This window comes from Cyprinus carpio, chromosome B20, assembly GCF_018340385.1.
Source record: "Cyprinus carpio isolate SPL01 chromosome B20, ASM1834038v1, whole genome shotgun sequence".
Lineage (NCBI taxonomy): Eukaryota > Metazoa > Chordata > Actinopteri > Cypriniformes > Cyprinidae > Cyprinus > Cyprinus carpio.
This window is the reverse complement of record NC_056616.1, coordinates 15909977-15917454: the sequence shown is the minus strand read 5'-3', so window position 1 is coordinate 15917454 and position 7478 is coordinate 15909977. Positions and strand designations below refer to the sequence as shown.

The following is a 7478-nucleotide window of genomic DNA, read 5'->3' as shown; positions in this document are numbered from 1 at the left end:
AAAAATAGCCATAGAAAGGAGTATTTTGCTAAATATGTGCACTACATTACATATTTATTATATTTTCACTTGTGTCATTAAATAATTGTTATTATAATGAAAACTGCATTACATTTACTTTTAACTAGTTATTTGAAACCTTTAATAATACTAGCTGATGCTCTGTCTCTTTATGTTTACAGCATTTATGTGATATATATTTTCTCAATTTGTAATCAATTGAGAAAAAAAAAATCCCTTTAAGTGCCAGGCAGAAGCCTTAAACCTACCTTCGGTCTGTGTCATTAATGTGAACAAAAGACAAAGAGAAATAACTCACTGCTCTTGACTAACAGCTTTAACAAGGATATCTATATATATATATATATATATATATATATATATATATATATATATATTAGGGCTGTCAAATGATTAATCACGATTAATCACATCCAAAATAAAAGTTTTGTTTACATAATATATGTGTGTATACTGTGTATATTTATTATGTATATATAAATACACACACATGCATGTATATATTTAAGAAGAATATGTTATGTTTATATATTAAATATATTTATATATAATATAAAATATAAGAATATAAATATATAAATGTATAAACATGTAAATATTTTCTAAATATATAATTTATGTGTGTATATTTATATATACATAATAAATATACCCTGTACACATACATATATTATGTAAACAAAACTTTTTTTTTGGATGCGATTAATCTTGATTAATCATTTGACAGCCCTAATATATATATATATATATATATATATATATATATATATATATATATATACACACACATACACACATATGTACATATATATATATATATATATATATATATATATATATATATATATATATATATATATATATATATATATATGTGTGTGTGTGTGTATGTTAAGTGAAGTATTTTACATTTGATTATGCAATATTTGTATCTGAAAACGGTGCTATTTATGATATTTTTTCTTATTTTATTACTGACTGTTCACTTGTCTTCAGTAATGTTTGAACTTGGTTTTGATAGTAAATAAATTCTAATTAGTAATTTTACATGCAGATTAATGTATGTACATGCATAGTGGGCCGGTCTGGATGAAGTCCAGGGCTGATTTTTTGTCCCAGTCCAGCCCTGCTTGAGGGTGTCAATGATGACCTTCTGGACAGCAGTCAGGTCCCCAGTCTTACCCATGATTGTGGTTTTGAGTAATGAACCAGGCTGGGAGTTTTTAAAAGCCTCAGGAATCTTTTGCAGGTGTTTAGAGTTAATTAGTTGATTCAGATGATTAGGTTAATAGCTCGTTTAGAGAACCTTTTCATGATATGCTAATTTTTTGAGATAGGAATTTTGGGTTTTCATGAGCTGTATGCCAAAATCATCAGTACTAAAACAATAAAAGACCTGAAATATTTCAGTTGGTGTGCAATGAATCTAAAATATATGAAAGTTTAATTTTTATCATTACATTATGGAAAATAATGAACTTTTTCACAATATGCTAATTTTTTTAGAAGGACCTGTACCTGTACATACAAAACTCAGTACCTGAAGGCCTGCATACAATTGTCAATCTGTATATTGTTATTTCCTATTAACTTGTTCTATTTTTATTCTTTTATTGTCTGTGTTTTTGTCCTGTCATTCTGTTGCACTGTGGAAGCTTCAGTCATGAAAACAAATCCCTCGTATGTGTAAAAAAATACCTGGCAATAAAGCTCATTCTGATTCTGATTATATATAGATCAGTGAGTGTGACACTTTTTGTACCAGTTAATGGACTTCCCAATACTGTACCAGTCAACATTCTGCCCGTTTATAAAGAACTTGCATTTATGTATTTTTTAATTATTGGATGTACCTGTCTGCAGTGTTTGGGGCGTGGCTACTGTAGCAGGCTGAACCAGCGAGTATTTATCGGAAAATAAATTCAGATTACGAAAGTGCAAGGCAAAATTCGAAGACTTGCCAAATAACACAGAAAGCGACAATGGTGTAAAATAAGGATAAACACTAGAGCAATTTTTCTTTTACAAGATGGAGGCATTTGATGGAATGTTACGGTTTCAATCTATACGACGAATTTGCGGAGTTTCTTCTCGACAGGTAAGCTAAAGTTAAAGTTAAAAGTATTAATATGTTATTTAAAGTAGCCTACTTGGGACATACCTTCATTTCTATAGACCCGTCGTAAGAGCTGTTTGTGAAGTTTGATTGGGAGAGACATTATGCGCGAATGAAGCGTTTGCAAAGTGTAATGGTCTGGGTGTTTGTCCCTTTAAGTGATTTGGGGTTTCCTCTGCCCCCTGCACTCGTGTGTGTATGCTGGAGAAACACATTGTACTTTCTATCGGTTTGTTGCATCTTCCTTTAACAGTAATACATTCGTTGATGGTGACCTGCATCGCGTGTTTCTTTCATAACGCACAATAGGTTACAAAAGGTTGTTTGAAAACATGCTTTATTGTAGTTTCGCTAGGTGGCACTAGTAGCACAGAAACCATATGCTACATAATTCTCAATAGATTATGAGGCGATTTGTTGTTACAGCACAAAATAAGATTACTAAGGCAACTCTGTCTGTCAGAAAAGGCCACTCTAAATTGTTCTCGATTTCATCTTTCAAGATTTTCCAGATTAGACTCAAGCTCACGTGACACTGGCTTTAATTCTGCAGAGCTGGCGGATGTGGTGGCTTTGCAGGTTATAGAATTTCTCGGGGTTAGCAATAAATACACATCACTGGGGAGAAAAGGACCTGTGGTGTGGCTGAGTTCTCACCAGCAGGGGGCAGAACAGAAAAACAAACTCTGTGGGACTTTTCCTGTTTGTTGCTTTGGCTCACGTTTTCTTCCTCGGGCAATGCCTGAAAAAAAAGTGGTTAATTTCTATCTGTTTGCTCCTTTTGAATCTGATCTTGTATTACAGTAAGTCACCATAATGAATAAACTCCTAGATAAAATTAAATCATTCAGTTTAAATCACACATGATCAGGCTTAATAACTGTCTATTTCAATAATAATATACTGAGGTTTAGGTTTCCGAGTCATATTTTTTTGCAGAATCAGAAATAGATTACAGAGCTCAATTCCCTCTGTTTTAACTTATTTGTTTGTCCTACTGTTCCCACTTTTTGGCTCAGGTAATTATTTGATGTCTTTATAAAATAACCACAGGGTGGCAATGCAACTCCATGGCTAATAAATTGAGGAAACTAGAGGTTCCAGATAAAACACAGTTGGTGTTGATTATTCATATAGCGTGGAAATACATCTTTTTGTTTTGCTCAATATCAAAACAAAACATAAAAATAAAAGACAAACCATAACCATCATGACACTGATTTATGAGAAAAAATCTTCAGAATATTTTAGTGTTGTATTATACACTTATACATACACTCATACTTGAGTATTAATATTAAAATATACATTAGATGTATTAATGTTATATAGTGTTACAGTAATAATTATTTGTATATTACTAAATGCAAATGTCAGTTCAGTCTAGAGGAAAATTAGTAACACAAAGCACAGATGATTTCGCCACTGATTTGGAAGTTTTCTTTGTTTTTGCTTACCTTGTCTCCCCTTCTCAAATGAGAGGAACCTGCCATCACTCAACTCCACAACTGTCCACAATCATTAAAATATGTGAGATGGGCCAAACCACAACACTAGGTCTTGCGCTTTAAAAAAAAAAAAAAAAAATCTCCATCAGTTTTCCATTGTGGCATTTATGTGGATGAATGGCCTTAGAAAGGTCAACACTGAACATTGATTACACACCTCGCTGTCAGAAGGGCCTGGGGAGAGGGGTAAGTGGCCATTTGTTTTGTGCAAACTCTTGAGTGTCTAGAAATCTTCAAAAAGTGCTGGCAGAAAAGGCTGGCGCTTTGTAGGGCTCTCCATCATACTCTGGCACCAGTTGACACTATAGAGCTGTTTAAGGGCTGGCTGCTCCCCAGACATCCAAAACTGCAGAGTGTGACTCTGCGGTTTTATTAAATGCATTGCTATTAAAATTAAAGCTAAACCTCTTAAAAAAAATACATTTTCACAGGGCTGCACTGCAGAACATTTCAGCTGTCCAACTTTTATACAACAGTTAAATAAACAAGAAGGTAATATTAAGTATTTTACATTTTAGTCAATATTGCTTTTTTTTTTTTTTTGGTCCACCAATGAAAAGAACTCTAAACTAAGCCAATGAAGATGTGTTCCTGAGCAACACAAATGATGATGTTTTCATTCCTGAATGAATTCTTTGAATCAGTGATTCAGTGACTCACTTGTTTAGTTCATTTAAATGAAATCAGTGTTTATGACCCAATCAATTTAGTGATTGCATGACTCATTCATTCCTAAATGAAACCATGTTTTTGAACAAATTGTTTGAATTAATGATTCAGTGACTGTTATAAAAAACAAATCAGTTAAGTAAATAGACCTAGCTGCTTGACTTGAGGGCTGTTCACACCAAGGATGATAACGATAAAGATATAGTTCTAAAAATCGTTCTCAATATTAAAGAATAGCAGAGTCCACACCACAGCTATAACATTGACACCCAATCAGTATCCATCCTGCTATAATGAGCTCGAGAACTTAAAGCGGCAGATAAGCGTGCACTTAGAATAAACAGACGATATCATTTGCTGGTGTGGGCGCTAATATCTTTATCTTTATAGTTATCTTTATAGTTATAGTTCTTGGTGTGAACGGGACTTTACTCAGCTTTTCATTCCTGAAAGGAAACCATGTTTTTGAACAAATCATTTGAATGAATGATTCAGTGACTCACTTGTTTAGTTTTGAAATGAAATCTCTTATTAAACAAATCACTGAAGTAAATTGTTGCTTGACTTACTCAGCTTTTCATTTTTGAACAAATTGTGGATTTTTACATAGAAAAGCAATGCAAAAACAGAATGGTGGAATGCAAAAACACATTCTGCATTAATGTCCCCTTATAGTGCTCTTGGAATGCTGTTTGTTCAATAAAATTCAAAGAATAGAACTAACTGTAATATATAATATATCTGGCTGGATTAAGCCTGAACTGAAGCCAATAACTGCTAGTAACCATGTCGGGCTTTCTCACGTTCAAACCAAGTCTGAAAACATCTCTACGAAGAACAGCCTGTACAACAAAGTGCATTTTTTCGCAGATGTTGTTGTTGTTGTTGTTGACTCTGAGGCTTGGACCAATGAGATGCAAATGGGTGCAGCCACATTAGCGGTGGTGCGTTGGTTTTGTTTATAGGGGACAGCAGAAGGATTATCCCCTCCAGTCCATTTCATTTGATCCATATGGCCCAAAAGGCCTTAGCTTCAGCTGTGCCACAGCTTGGGAGCCATGGTTGAGTTTGTTATTGTCCCAACTCAGGCTGAATGCAGGGCTACAAATCCTGACAATATAATACGCACAGTCAGAGCTTTGGCTTTCTCTCTCCACAATGACACAGACAGAAAAGCAAAGCTTCTTTAGTGTTCTGGTTACTTATTTAACCTTCATACGCAAATATAAGTTTAAGTTTAAATTGATCTATCATTTACATGTTTGTCTCGGCGGAATCATCGATTACAGGGCTGTCATGATGAAGTCATGTATCTATAGAATTTTTGTCATCATCTAAAAGTGGACCTCTCTCTCTCTCTCTCTCTCTCTCCTCCCATGAGCAGGAGCTGAGCAGAGCGATTTACAGGCTGTCGGGTTGGCTTTGTTCCCGTGTAAGTCAAGTCTCGATGGAGAAGAGACGCATCAGTGCTCCAAATGGCCCCAGCCGTCTCATTGCATTATCTTCAAATGGCACGTCTGATGGAGAAGTTAGAGAACAGCTCTCCTTGCTTCTTTCATTTAGATTTGCCTCCCTTATTAACATGTAACGCACCTAGATTGTCCTGTGTATCTTTGTGTTAACCAAAATTTAACATGTATACTTAAGTACAAGACCCTGGTCTTGGGGATTTGTGGTTGTTTGTGCCATGTGATGTCCTCTAAACAATCTTCATATGGATTTATATTGTTCTGGGTGCTTTCTCATTGATAAAACATCAACAATGCATTAATACTGGGTTACCTATTATAGAGGGAGATTATGAGGAAGCTTTGAAACCTTTCGAGCAGAAGAGGTGAGAGAACCAACTCCTTATTCTGCCAGCGGCCGGTGTGTGGCTGTCTGGAGGGAAAGGAGCTCTGCACATGAAAGCTTGTTGATAATTTCATGAATGCCTGCACTGAAACACACACACACACACACTTGTATATGGTCACATTTATGAACATATATAAGTGTTTCAGTGTGTGCGCTATGGGTCAGCTAAAACAAATGCTCTTTATCTTATCCTGTCTGCAAAAGCAGCCTTCATATATACACACACACACATACATACATTTGATAAAAAAAAAATACAGTAAAACAGTACAAATCATTACATTTAAAATTATTCCTGAGATGCCAAAGCCTACTTACTCCAGTCCTCAGTGTCACATGACCCTTCAGAAATCACCTGAACAAGATCTAAAAATATTTGAATGATTGAATTACCTATATAAACTTTGACTGTTTTTTAATACAAAACAATGTCAACTTAATTTGCTTGTGATTTTCAGTGCTTCAAATGTATTTCAGAGAATTGTAATGTATAATGAGAGCATTGGGTCTGAATAATATGAAGCCACGGACAGATAACTTTAACTGACATGAAGCCTCACTGGTGCCTGACTAATTGACAGCGTAAATATTGTCAAGCATTAACTTTTTCATGTGAAAGTGACTGAATGACAGCCTGCTCGGCCTTCAGGTTCTCCAAGCAATTTATCATCCTTATCTACACTGGGGTAATTTATCTAGCTGAAAAGAGAAAATATGTTTACACTGTGATTCTAATAGGAAAGACATTTTGATATTTCACTTTTCTAAATTACTTGTCAAGCAAGGTGTGTCAGCAGACAGAGGTGAAATGACAACATTTTCTCCCCACAATTTCTCCCAATTTAACTCTTTCACAATGCTCCTACTTGCCTGACATGGAGGTTTTACTGTCTCTGCTAACCCTTTGTTTGGGGAAAAAAAAGAAATGTTATACATCTATTAAAATAAAATTTTTATATGAAACAGAATGAGAGTAATCTAATATGAGTCTTTGTTGTTGCTAGGTACGATATTTTTAGTACAACAATTACATAGAGATAATTATATCTCAGATAGCAATTAATGGAATATAATTATCCACCACATACAACCGCAAAACTTTCCAAGGCTGACAGATAGCAAGTGTCAAGAGTGTAATGAAATCATGTTAAAACAGATTTATAAACATATTCTGTGTTTAAATATTATAGTCTATCATAGACCATATTTTCTGACTAGAAAGCTGCACACGTACAGCTAACCATGAAGTTATTCTGCAAATTTAAATGATGACCAATGATTTTTGCACTTAAAGACACCAGATATGA

At 34.4% G+C, this 7478-nt stretch overlaps 1 long non-coding RNA gene across 1 annotated transcript; it reads left to right on the top strand.

The window, feature by feature from the left end:
• Positions 1-1551: 1551 nt before the first annotated feature.
• Positions 1552-5842, top strand: LOC122140946. Its single transcript, XR_006157463.1, has 2 exons — positions 1552-2119; positions 5699-5842. It is a non-coding gene; the product is annotated as an uncharacterized LOC122140946 (long non-coding RNA).
• The last annotated feature ends 1636 nt before the right edge of the window (positions 5843-7478 follow it).